Source organism: Balaenoptera physalus, assembly GCF_965194825.1.
Source record: "Balaenoptera physalus genome assembly, chromosome: 16".
Lineage (NCBI taxonomy): Eukaryota > Metazoa > Chordata > Mammalia > Artiodactyla > Balaenopteridae > Balaenoptera > Balaenoptera physalus.
Window position 1 is genome coordinate 5,878,218 of NC_138898.1, and position 13,553 is coordinate 5,891,770.

General features: G+C 49.1%; 3 long non-coding RNA genes across 4 annotated transcripts in view; 1 reads left to right on the forward strand and 2 right to left on the reverse strand.

The window, feature by feature from the left end:
- The first annotated feature begins 2,130 nt into the window (after positions 1–2,130).
- Positions 2,131–5,937, forward strand: LOC309644453. 2 transcript variants are annotated; one of them, XR_014254425.1, is made up of 2 exons: positions 2,131–3,560; positions 3,752–5,937. It is a non-coding gene; the product is annotated as an uncharacterized lncRNA (long non-coding RNA). The 2 variants fall into 2 exon arrangements; XR_014254426.1 differs by having other exon boundaries at positions 3,983–5,937.
- A 1,243-nt stretch (positions 5,938–7,180) lies between these two features.
- The window catches only part of LOC309644467, a 93,445-nt gene continuing 87,072 nt past the window's right edge, over positions 7,181–13,553 (reverse strand). Inside the window, exon 2 of the long non-coding RNA XR_014254446.1 lies at positions 7,181–7,263. This is a non-coding gene — a long non-coding RNA (uncharacterized lncRNA). The remainder of the gene's footprint in view (positions 7,264–13,553) is intronic.
- Positions 8,735–13,273, reverse strand: LOC309644455. The gene is made up of 3 exons (XR_014254430.1): positions 12,118–13,273; positions 11,352–11,730; positions 8,735–8,942 (listed from the first exon to the last, which is right to left on the reverse strand). It is a non-coding gene; the product is annotated as an uncharacterized lncRNA (long non-coding RNA).

Genomic DNA, 13,553 nt, shown 5'->3' on the forward strand with positions numbered 1-13,553 from the left:
TAATCACCATTAACATCCTTCCCATCTCTCTGACTGGTTCTTCCTGGTCTCCTTTGCTGTTCCTAAATGCTGGGGAGGGGGTTGGGCAGAGGGCAGGGCTCATTCTTGGATCTCTTCTCTTTTCTGTCCATATTTACTCACTCCCTTGCAGAGCTCATCCAGCCTCGTGTCCAGAAGATTCTGGGATTTCCACCTTCTGTCTGGGCCTCTCCCTGACACCTGGCTAGTGTATCCAGTGACCATCTCAACGTCTGGCTGGGTAATAAACGTCCTAACTGACCCGCCAGAGCCTCAGCTCCTGCCTGCCTACCTGTGCTCCCACAGTCTCCCGGTCTCCTTCAGTGTCAGCGCAACACTTCCAGGGGCTCAGTTCTGGGGTCACCATGATGCCTTTCCCTCTCCTCCTCCATAACTCACCTGTCAGCACAGCTTATTGACCCTGTTTTCTAAATGCATCCTGGTTTTTTTGGGCCGCACCGCACGGCAATGTGGGATCTCAGTTCCCTGACCAGGGATCGAAACTCCGCCCCCTGCAGTGGAAGCGCAGGGTCTTAACCACTGGACCACCAGGGAAGTCCCAGTCTGACCACTTTTCATCCCGTCCACCTTGCCCCCCGGTCTAAGCCACCACCTGTGTTACTGCCGCAGCCTCCTAACTGGTTGCCCTGCTCTTCCCAGCCCTCACCTTCACACAAGCCCAGTAATCCCGCTAGAATGGAAGTCAGTTCACACCACTCTTTCTCAAGCCCTCCTATGGCCTCCTGTTCAATTCAGAGTAAAAGCATGTGGTTTCTTTCAAGGGGTGATGAAAATGCACTGACATTAGATAGTGGTGATGGCTGTACAACTCTGTGAATGTACTAAAAACCACTAAAGTGCACACTGGAAAGAATTGGAATTTTATGGCATGTAAGTTATATCTCAATAAAGCTGTTATTAAACCGAAGAGGCAGAAGTGTTGAGAGACTATTTTAAAACTTGGAGTAAAAACTGAAGTCTTTCCATTGGCCCGCACCATGCCACGTGAGCTGGCCCAGGTTCCCCCTCCGAGCCCTTCTCTCCTGGTCGCTGCCTCTGCTCTGGTCACACGCTTCCCCAAGCTTCTGCCTTTGCACCTGGGATGCTCTTCTCCCAGGTACCCGCTGGCACTGTCTCACTGCCACTCCCCATCACCACTACCAGCTTTGTTTCTGTCCTTCCTTGCACTTGAATCAGGCTCTTGGGGTTGCTATAACAAAGTACCACAAACTGGATGACTTAAAACAACGGAAATTTATTCTCTTACGGTTTTGGGGACCAGAAGTCCAAACTCGAGGTGTCTGTAGGGTTGGTTCCTTCCGGAGGCTCTGAGGGGGAATCTGTTCCAGGCTTCTCTCCTGGCTTCTGGTGGCATCTGGCAACTTGGTGTTCCTTGGCCTGTAGACGTGTCACTCCAGTCTGCTCCACTGTCACATGGCTTCCTCACTGTGTGTCTCCATCTCTCTTTGTCTCTTCCTATAAGGACACCAGTCATATTGGACAGGGGCCCACCCTAATTTAGTTTGAGCCCATTTTAACTTGTCTATGTCTGCAGAAACCCTATTTCCAAACAAGATCACAGTCACAAGTTCTCTCTCCATACCGCTGTTGACATGTTCCTGTTTCCCTAAGCCCAGATACTGCCCAAGTCCTGTTTGGAGCCTTCAAACACCCTCTGAGGTTGTGGAGTGAAGACTGCTGTCCCCACGTTGCAGGTGGAACTTGGAAAGATGACAACATGCCCAGGATCCAGCGGCTGGTGCCAGATCTGGGTGGTGTCCCAGGGCATCACCCCTGCACCTGCTTTCAGCCACTCACGTTCACCGCGACAGTTCTGAAGGAAAGGCCCCTTGGGTGGGGATGGAGGGGTCGGGGGTGTTCACAAGAGGCCACCTGCTGACCTCACTGGGTCGATCTCTCCCAACCTTAGCCACACCAGGCCAGGCCGCGAGTGTCCCCCTCCAAGCCTTTGCTCACGCCATCCCCCAGCCCGGAACACCTCTTCTCAGCCCCACACAACCCAACTCACCCTCCAGCCTCAGGGCTAGTGTCCTCTCCTGTGACACCCGCCCTGATGCCCACCCCAGTCTGTTCCTGCACCCCCCTGCTGCCCTACCTCCCCTGCCCCTCCCCTAGACAGTGCCTGGCCCATCCTCGGGGCGCCCGTGTTCCAGAACTGAATGAGCACTCGTGGTAACGCCCTTCTGCAACTCTCTTCCACAGCTCACCTGAGCTCCCCGAGGCCAGGACGGAATCCAGGTCCCCAGGGCCTGGCCCACTGCAGCTGCCTCTTCATTGGATGAGCGCAGTGATGGAAAGTGCTGTGGCTCAGAGTAGGGGTCCCAGAACCAGGCAAACCTGGGCGTGGACCCAGATTCCGTCACTTAGCAGCTGCGCTGTCTTGGACAAGTGTCACGGATTGAATTGTGTCCCCCCAAAAGTTACGGTCAAGTCCTAACACCTGGTACCTGTAAATGCGACTCTGATTTGGAAATTGAGTCTTTGCAGATGTAATTAGTTAAGATGAAGTCACACTGGATTAGGGTAGGATAAGGAGAAACCCAGACACACTGAAGGAAGAAGCCACGTGTTGCTGGAGGTGGAGATTGGAGTGATGGGTCCACCAGCCAAGGAACACACCAGGGATTGCTGGCAACCACCAGAAGCTGCAAAAGGATTCTCCCCTAGAGCCTTCGGAGGGATCGTGACTCTTCCAACACCTTGGTTTTGGACTTCTAGCTTCCAGAAGTGACAGAATAAATCTCTGCTGTTTTAAACCACTTGGTTTGTGGTAGTTTGTTACAGTGGCCTCAGGACCCTGATATGGTCAGTCACTCACCCTTTGTGTGCTCAGTTTCTTCATCTGTAAAACAGGGATAAAGGCACTCCCTCAAGGTTATCAGGATGATTTTCTATCACCTGCGTAGGGCCTACTATGTGCCAGACTCTATGCTAAGTGCTTTAAATTTGTGAATTTATTTAAAGGACTATAGAATTCTGTTTTAAGGCTATATTATACTTAGATTACAAATTTTTAAAAATTGTGTTGCCCAAACATATCGTTTGAACTATTCGTTGATACTTTTAAAATACCTTTATTGAGGTGTAATTCATAGACAAGAAAATGCACAGCGTTTAAGTGCTGCGTTTAATCAGTTTTGGCAAATGCACGTCCCTTCGAAGCCACGCCCAGAGCAAGATTCAGAACATGGCCTTCACCCCAGGAAACCCTCCCCCTACCTCCTGACCCAGGCAACCATCGGTCACTATGAGATTGAGTTTTGCCTCTTGTAGAACTTTCTGTGAGTGGAATCATCCGGTTTTTCCTCTTCTGTGTCTGGCTTCCTTCCCACAGCGGCATCAGCCCCAACAGTGTTGCAGGTGTGTCAGCAGTTTGCTCCTTCCCACACCCCGAGCCACATCCGGTGTGTGATACACCACAGGGCATCAGGCGCTCTCCTGTTTCTGGATATCTGTGCTCGTGTTCTAAATCCCCCGTTCTACGGAGGAGGGAGTGAGGCATGGAGAAGTTACACACTTGGGTAAGTTTTCACAGCTATTGGATTTGGGACTGGGATTGAGTGAAGCTCTGAGCGGAAGCTTTCTGCTTCTATCAATATGGTCAGAGCCCTGCATATGTCAGACATGTGGGGAGCATGCAATACGATGGCTCTTATTAGTAGTTGGAAACATTTTATTAACTCTATATAATTACATTCACCATATTACTAAGTTTCAGAGCCGGACCCTGCAGCTCGATGGTCCCCACCTGACGGCTCTCTCCAGGACCCAAGTGCTCTTTGACAAATAGATGTTGGTTCTACACAAGGACCTGGGACCACCCACACCTGAACTGGGACCACCCACACCTGAGCTGGGACCACCCACACCTGAGCTGGGACCAGCCCTCTGGTGGCCTTTCCCCTTCCTGTGAGTCCCTCAACCCTCCCTGATCTCATTGCAGAAGGCTGAGCAAGAGAAGGACCTTAAACTTCTCTGTGATTTAGTGGAAAAGAGAAAGCCCTGATTGGGTTGCAGACTGCTCTGGGGGCTGCCAGGGGCAACCACGGCCCAATCATCCTTCCAGATCTGACCGTTCAGTCTCAACTCTCTGCCAAGTTGTGCCAGCGATGGAAGCAGCTCCGAAGGCCCCAGGGAGATGAAAGCAGTGCCGGGGCTCCATGGCTCAGCCCCAGGGTGACAGCATCGCCTGACGTGGTCTCCAGGGAATGAAGTAGTTCCCTCCTCCCATGGAAAGCGGTGACTCAATGTACCCTAATCCCGTCCAGCAGCGGGAGAGGTGCTGTAGACCGGTGTTTGTCAGTCTGTAATGTCCACAAGAATAACCCGGGGGGTCTTGTGGAAATGCAGTTCCTGATTGAGGAGGTCTGAGGCACTGCATTTCTAAACAGGTCCCAGGAAATGCTAAGGCTGCTGGTTCCCAAGGCTATAGAGAGCAAGAGAGCCTCGAAGTTACATCCTGACGCGGGATCTATTTCCATACACACACACACACACACACACACACCTTGATGGGAGAAAGGCAGGCGTTGGACAGATCTGGGTGTGACCTCAGCTCTGCTATGGACTACCTGCGTGGCTGGGAGCAAGGCAGGCGACCTCTCAGAGCCTCTGTTTTGCCATCAAAAAACAGGAGAGCTGCCAGTAACCTCATAAGGCTGTTGTGAAGATTAAAGGAGATCATGTGTAATTGTATTTATAATCAGAGAGGGGTGGACGGAGAGCAGAGACAGATAAAGAGACAGACAGACAGACATAGAGACAGAAGCATTTTCCGTTTTGTACCTCTCTGTACTGTATGAATGTCCTAACCAGGCCTCTCTTCCCTCCTTGCCTTCATGTATTTATCCATTTACTTGTTCACTTGTTCATCTGTTCATTTATTTTAATATCGATTGACATCATCTGGGCAGTGACATTATGAGCCACAGAGTGGAAGGCTCGGGAATTATTTAAAACGGAGAATAGCAGTCGTGGTGGTGAGGTCAGGTGGGCGTAACAGGGAAGAACAAACCTGACTCCACAGTGGATCTATCCCTTTAGCGCTAACCCTGTGCTCTGCGGCCTGTGCTTCGTCACGCTGGCTCTGAACCTTTGTAAAAGAATGTTGCCAAGAGCCTGATAGCCCATTACCCGACTTAACCCTAGGCTCAGACCTTTAAAGTTATAACACTTTTCCACTCATATAGAGATTAAATGTTGCAGAACCGAGAATACCATTTGTCTTGTTGGAGATTTACAGGAACATTGTGACCAGACCTGTGTAGACAGCCACAAGAACAAAGGATTCCTGCACCAAGAACTTTGAAACAGCCAGCCAGACTTTCTTCCCTTTTCCTATAAAAAAAAAGCCTGAATTCTAACTTGAGGAAGATGGTGAATAAAGTCACTATCCCTTGCCCCATCCCCTGGTCTCTCGATGTATTGGCCTGTCGTGTGGTGAACAGTATGAACTTAGACTCGGTAACATGAGGTCTCATCAGGTCACACTGGGTACATCCTTGGACTGGCTTTAGACTCGGTAACGTGAGGTCTCATCAGGTCACACTGGGTACATCCTTGGATTGGCTTTAGACTTGGTAACATGAGGTCTCATCAGGTCACACTGGGTACATCCTTGGACTGGCTTTAGACTCGGTAACATGAGGTCTCATCAGGTCACACTGGGTACATCCTTGGACTGGCTTTAGACTCGGTAACATGAGGTCTCATCAGGTCACGCTGGGTACATCCTTGGACTGGCTTGGAGTGATTCCCCGGAGACAGTTCATCCCAACGTGAAATAGTGTTGTGTCTCAGTGACAGGACTTTCAGCAATTTTTTTTTCTTCTTTGTATTTTTAAGAAACATTTTTCTGAGTGTGTAGTATTTTAATTAAAAAACAAAACTTTCTGTCAACCCGTGTGCATTTAGGCCCCACTATGTGCTTGTTTAGGGAGACAGAAACCAAGAATTTAATCAGTGGTCCATGTAACCCCTTGTCCTGGCATCCCCGGACATCCCTACCTGTCCGAACATCTTCCCCAAAGCATGAAATCCCTCTGTTGGTGTTTTACGCCTTCAACTCTTGAAAGCTTGCTTTTCAGAGGGAGTGGAGGTGACTCCAAAGAGAAGCGGACCATTAGCAGCCGATTCTGATTCTGACTCTGACACTGGACTTGGGAGCAAGTCAGACACCAGTCAGGATGCACAGCCTGTCTGGTCCATCTCTATTCCCCGCCGCCCCCTCATGGCCTGGAGGAGCTTGGTTAAGAGTGAGCCAAGCCTCGGGCAGGGCTGCTGGGAAACAGTCCCTCAAATCTCTCTTGTCCATCTTAAAGAGAGCCGCTCTCTTGACTGCTACTTCTCCACCGGTAAAACACTCACTCGGGTAACAAGACCCCAAGTGTGACTTGGCTGAACCATGACATCGGCTAAGCAGAGGTCAAAGGTCGCCGTGAGCTCCTTCGGGGTGGGCCCAGCGGGGGCGGGGGAGTCCTTTAAACTGGAGAAGCTGCCCCAGGGCATTCCTGGGGAGGGGACTGACCCCTCAGGGGCAGTCTTTCTTTCCATTTGATGGAAAAAGTGGCGGCATGGGGGAGGTGAGGCTGGAAGAAAACTCCAGCCAGCCACCAACAGGTCAAGCCCCCAACCTGGGTAGGGGGGAGCTCTCGGTGCTGCCTGGAGGCCGGAAAAGCCAGTCCCCCTCAGGGCTGGCTCCAGGGCTTATTAAATACCAGGCCTTCTGGGCCAGGAAAAGACTAAACAAAATGTGGTTCTCCTCCGTGGACTGATTGCATCTGTTCCGAAGGGAACACAAGGGAATCACCTTTGGGGGTGCATTTGCCAAAGACCAGCCTGCCGGGAGCCCTGGCCTGGCCTAGACGTTCTGCCCCCCTGACCCTGATCTGAAGCTTTGGACAAGGTCACTGGCTTCCCTGGGAGGGAAGGGGGGCATTCATGCCACGAGGCGAGTGGGGATGGGGTCGGCATCTCGGGGAGGAGGTGGCCGGATCTGCAGGTGGCCCAGAGTGGAAGATGTTGTCTGGGCAGAATGAGAAGAGAAGAGATCTGAAGACAAAACCCTCAGGACAACCCATGATGAAAGAGCCACAGGAGAAAGGAAGGTTCCCATAAGGAACAACCGGAGAAACAGGATTAGGCAGAGTGCTGTATTCTTCCTGGAAACTTGGTTGAGTTGAAAAAAACTATGTAGAACCACGGTACGGCACAGCCCTATTTTTTCTTTTTCTTTTTTTTTTTTGATGTGGACCATTTTTAAAGTCTTTATTGAATTCGTTACAATATTGCTTCTGTTTTATGTTTTGGTTTTTTGGCTGCTAGGCAGGTGGGATCTTAGCTCCCCCATCAGGGATCAAACCCGCACCCCCTGCATTGGAAGGCGAAGTCTTAACCACTGGACTGCCAGGGAAGTCCCAGCACAGTCCTATTTTATGGTTTAAAAATATTTTTTAAAAATTATTTAATAAAAAATAAAGAGCGATGGTAGATTTTTCACATTAATTTCTTCACTGCCAAGAAAACTTTGAGTTAGAGAAGAATGAGAAAGGGCCTTTTAATTCTAAAAAGTACAGCAGGATGACCAATGGGATTCATTCCAGAAATGCAGGAATGTTTCAATAAGAAGAAATTCATTAAAGAATTCATACTAGCCAGTTAAGGAAGAAAGCTACATCATCATCCTTTGGAGATTTCATACAAATAGATGTTTCCAAATAAAAAACTGAATGATGAACAAAGCACTGGCCCCAAGTGGGCAAAAGGCTTGACCAGTAAATCACACACACACACACACACACACACACACACACACACACACACATACACACACAAATACCCTCAGACACCTAAGGTCACTGAACATGACAAGATGTCCCATATGGCCCAATGCAGTGTCTGCAAAGATGGAGAAGAGCCCCCAGCTCAGCCCGAGGACTCTCAGGTCAGATCTCATGGCAAGGCTGAGTCCTAGGGCCTCCTTCCTCCCTGGTTCAGTGCCTACTCTGATGACCGGGTGTTTAGGGCAAGAGAGACACCCTCAAACATGGCCTGACCTTCTAAGGCACGTGAGCTGGAGGGGAAGTCTCTCGTCCCAGATTCCTGAGCCAGGAAGAGTTTGATCCTGGGGTTGAATCATGTCTGTCTTTAGAGCTCTTGCTAGATCCCAAGCCATATCCCCTCTACTGTGCTCTCGGTTAGCTCTGCCTTCCTGCTAATGATAAAGTTATAATCCTGGGAGCCCTGAGCCACCGACCAGAGGAAGGCTGGATGTGATTTACACCAATTAATTTGGCCTCATCTCTAATCAGAGTAATTGTCAACAGGAAGCAAAAAGAAATGCATTTCATTCTGCCTGTATCACTGGGACCCCAGGAACTCGGGTACTACCTGAGCAGTTATAACTGTGATGTTATTCCAGACCTCAAGCCGTACCCCCAGGGCGACTGTCATAGCGGATGCATTTGACATTAGCAATCTGAATTTGAGGATTCCTCACCAGGGGGTGGAGCCGTTTTCCCAAACAACTGGGCTGTGTGTGCCCAACCTCCTTCTCCCCAGGCAGCAAAATCAGAGGACAACTGATTGCATTTGTCATTTCTTTACTGGCCTCGTGTTGTGCAGACAGAACTTGAACAAGGAGAAAACGTGGCAAGGCGGGTTGCCATGGTGATCCAACATCACCGGGGCCATTGTTGTGGACGGTGGGTACCGGGGTCCCCCGGGGGAGTGTAAGAACCGCTGAGCTCCTACCTGAGGGTTGTCCTGGGCTGAACGCAGTAATTCCACAGTCAGAGTGAGAGGAGAGGGCCCAGCCCCTCCTGCTGTAATCTCCCTGAGATTTTTAAATCTCTGACTTCCATCCCTCAGAGCCATCTGCACGAGAGGTCAGCCAGGGCTTCTAGCTGTTGGATGAAAAAAAATAAGATGTCAAAGGAAACTGGCTCAGGTATTTTCCGCCAGTTGAAAAGACCATTACTTGTTCCTGTCTGGTGGGAAGGAAGCCACTCTATTTGAGTGAAACAGAATTCTTGGTAATGCTTTCTCCCCCAAACCTGCAGATCCCTCCCCACCCCCTCACGCCAAATCTCAGCATGAATGGCATTGCCGTTCATCACTATTCATCACTGGGTGTCATCTGGAGTCCTTTTCTCCCTTCAACATCGCACCCCCAATTCAACTGCCGGTTTTAGTTCTCTTGCCCTATTTCCCAGATAGATCCTGAGTCCAATCCTTCCTTCCTTGTCTTCCACCATCACCCTAAGCCCGTGGTTTTCAACCAGAGTGTGTTTTTGGCCCCCAGGAAACATTTGGAATGTCTGGAGACATTTTTGGTTGTCACACACGGGGAAGGATGCCACTGGCGTCCGGTGGGTAGAAGCCAGAGATGCTGTTAAACATCATACAGGACACAGGACAGCCGCACAACAGAGAGCTATCTGGCCCCGAACGTCAGTAGTGCCGCGCTGAGAACGCTGGTGTAAGCAGAGTGGCCTCCACCTGGGCCCCCAGCTGGCCCCCCAGCTTCCACTTGGGCCTTGCCCAGTCCTCCCCAAATGTCACCCCAACCTTGCCGCTCCCCTGATTAAACCACCTCAGTGGTTGAAGCCCTCTCTACTCTCTACCCAGCCCCTCCCATGGTCTCCACCACCTGCTCCCTCCTGGGGATGCCTTTGCTCTGTGCTTTAAGCGACTGCTTCCTCCTTCTTCTCAGGTCCAGAGTGACCTCCTCCCAGAAGCCTTCCCGGGCCTCTGCTCTCTGGCACTTGCCACCACTTTACCCCATTTTATATCCTCCAGAGACTAATCATCTTTTCGTTATCTTATTTATTAATTTCCCCTTGGCCAACATTCACAGTGTGACCCCCCCCCCCAGGAGGCAAGCCTTCCAAGGGCACGTACTCCCTGCTTCTTTCATTGCTGTGTTCTCGGTGCCTGATACCAACAGAGGCCCCATCAATATTTATCGAATAACTGAAAGCCATGCATTCACGCAGATTTTCCAGTTAAATCCAGCGACATCATTTTCAGGGCCCAGTGCAAAATGAAAACACAGATTTCCTTGTTCAAAAATTATTGAGAATTTCAAGACAGCAGAGCATTAAACCAAGCACAGGGTCCTTCCGAGCACAGGGCCTTCACATGCCCGTGAAGCGGGCTCTGATTACTATATTACTTTACACCAGTGAGCAAAGAATAACTTCTTAAAGTTCTCACTTCAGCTAGTGCTTCCCAAACTCAAGTTCCAGCAGAGGATTCACTGGCCTGAGGCAAAATAAGAAAAATATGGAAAATGCAGTAAGGTTGTTCTAAAGGCTAAATTTACTTCTAAAAGCTAATATTATCTATTTGGCAATTGCTTTCCTTTTATATTTTTGCTGAGAAAAATGTCTTCTCTTTTCTGAAACGATGGTGTTGGGAGATGTAAAAGGTTGGATAACTCTCTCCCCAACCCACCCAATGTTTTCAGTGTTTGCTTTGTAAATTTTCCTACTGTGCGGACCCCAGCATCTGAGAAGTCCATCCCATCATCCCACCCAGGAGTGAATAGGGAAGCCCCTTTGCACAATCCCTTTCAGAGGAGAATTGGCTGATTTTCATGGCCAGCAGAGGGGGCCACAAGAATGCCAAATCCTCTTGGCTGGGTCCCAAACAAATCTGCAGCGGGCTCTCCCATCTCAGCTACCAGAGATGTCCTTTATTAGCAGGGAGATTTGGAATTCGTGGAAACTTACCTGGTGACTCTTTCTCCCTTTTTGCATTTGAGATTTGAACTGTCATCTTGAATTAAAGCCTCCTTTCTTTAAATCGGTGGTTCTCAGCCCTGGCTGCACGTTAAACTTACCTGGAGAACTTTCAAAAATAAAATCAAAATGCCCAGAAATTCTGATTCTGTTGGTCAGGGGTGGGGTCCTGACCATCAGAGTTTTTACCCCTCCTCCCCCCCCCCCAAATTCTAATTCTAATGTGTTGAGAACTCCTGGCAAATAAATTTGCTATTAAAAAATGGCAGTTCCGGGAATTCCCTGGCGGTCCAGTGGTTAGGACCCGGCGCTTTCACTGCTGTGTCGACCCCTGGTCGGGGAGCTAAGATCCCGCAAGCCGCATGGTGAGGCCAAAATACATAAATTAATTAAATAATGTAAACTTTAAAAAAAAGAAAATATATTTTTAAAAAGTGAAAAAAAATGGTGGTTCATATTTTTTCAAAGGGAATGAATGCCTTTTTTTGTGGAGGGGGGGGTGCCTGGAGCAACTGTCTTCATTCTTAGAAGACAGTTTGCCGCAAAGCAGAAACAGAACCTTCCAGCTACCTACGGCTAGAAGATTGAGAGATTGAGGATGTCTGGTGCCTTGTCACATGGTCTGTAGGCACTTTAGCAACCGGCCCAGATCTCTGTAGAGTTCACCGTTGTTCTCCTGTCTTGCCTGCGTCTTCAGCAGACCCAGGCCTGGGAAGCTTGCAGCCAGGTGTCTGGGCGCAGCGGGTCCCGGGGCGCCCTCTGGTCCTCGCAGGGAGAGCGTTGAGGGGCACAGGCCACGCTGCCACCTCTCCCTGAGCCTGCCCGAAACACCCTCTTGCAAACACTCACAGGGCTCCACTCCCCGGGGACATGTGGTGACATGTACACACTGCTGGCGAAGGTGTTTCCTAATAATCATCTTTTCAACAAAAGGAACACTTCAACGATTCTGCAAGGCGATAGAAACCCCAAATGACTCAGAAGGTATTTGGGGGGCGGTTCCTCCCGCTGGTCAGAATGAGTAATCCTTCTGAGACACTACAAGCAATTTAATAAGAAAATTGTCTCGTGGGTGAAGGGCAAAAATCAGGAAATATTTAGGTAGGAAGGTTTGGTTTGGATGCCCCTTTGGCAGGTGTTCACAGGTAGAGACTCCTTCCCCAGGTATGGAGAAAGCCTCACCCCCCCCGCCCCAACTTCTTTACTCAAAACCAAAGGACAAGAGACCCTCCTGTCTGCTCGATTCTGAGAGAGAAAGACACAGGTGGGTCTCAGATCCTTGCCCGGTGCAGGTGCTGCCAGGTCGGGCCGGAAGTGTTCCCCTGACTCTCCTTACCTGGGAAATGGGCCTATCTGCCCCGACAGGCCAGAATTCCCTCCTCGCAGCTGGGAAGCGAGGCCTCCCCTCTCTGTTACAAATAAAATCCTGTGTCATTGATCAATCAGTTCAGACTCCAGCCGCAGTAGGGGAGGCAAAACCAGTGATTTCACCACCCTGCTCACCTCCTCCCTCCCCCACCTCTTCCCTAAGAGTATTTCTCTTTTGAATCTTCTTAAAGAGAGTGTGTGTCTACCAGCATTACCTTGGTAACTCAAACAGCCGGGAGAGAAGCCCAAACTACAGAAACACCGAGAGTAAAGAGGACAGGGACGGACGAGCCACCTTTGTTCCTACAAAGCAAAACATCCAAAGGGCTGTCAGGACGGCAGCCTTTGGGAATCCGTCACTCCCTCCCAAAGCTCAAGGCCTCTCACTCTCCTTAAAGATTTCCCACTTCTTTTACTCGTGTGCAGGGGATCCTTCTCAAATCCAGAGACTTTTTTAAAGGCCAGAAGCAGAATGAAGCCTGGCCTGGAAAACTGTTGACCCTAAGAAGGAACATGAACAAGGAATAAATAGTACAGAAAAGCCAGAATGGAGTAGCTGTGTCTCTCCAACACCCAGAAGGCAGTTCTGAACTTTAAATAAAGTGAACTCTTCAGAGCATGGCTTCATAAATACTAGTTGCTATTAAGTAATAAATACGGAAATGACAATATATTTAAATCAATCACAAATGAAGCCTGGTTTATCCAGAATCTCCAAGTAGTAAAAACTGGTTCCAATATAATTTTGCCCACATCAGAAGTCAGGTTCAAAATGAGTTTTGTAGGGAAATTACAAATTACATTTTTAAAGATTGGTCTGTAATTATAGGCTTAATTAATTACACTGGGGATTTGTTCTTGGAAAGGTATATAAAATGTGTCCTATTTTGCACCAGGGAGATGGCCTATGGGAAGGAACCCTCTCGTTCTTATAGATCCGAGAATGCTGAGGTTTACACACATTAGATTTTGCTTCAAAGGAAGCCCACCTGCTCTGTTAGCTGGAAACTCGGTAGATGCCATCTAACAAGGAAAAAACCAAAGTGCACGCTCTTTGGGGAAAGAAAGTTAACCCAAATAGGAGAGGGTAGGCTTAGAAGTACAAGTTGATACCTTACCTTTGCCTCTCCCAGGTATAAACTTACGTTCCAATCTTGTGAATCTTCCCAGACCTTTTTTAATGCTTGTGCAAATATTTGACACCTGTAGGTCTATTTTAAATGCAATATACTCCACGTTCTGGGCTGCAACTTGCTTTCTCTGGCGGTTCAACATTCATTCTTGCAAATGGCAACTTAGCTTTCAGTACAAAGCATTTTAAGCTGTAAGAAATGAAAGCTCTGTTCTAAAGGCTGGCAGGTGTTAGGTCTCAGAAATTGGTGAACAAACTGAAGCAACACAGGA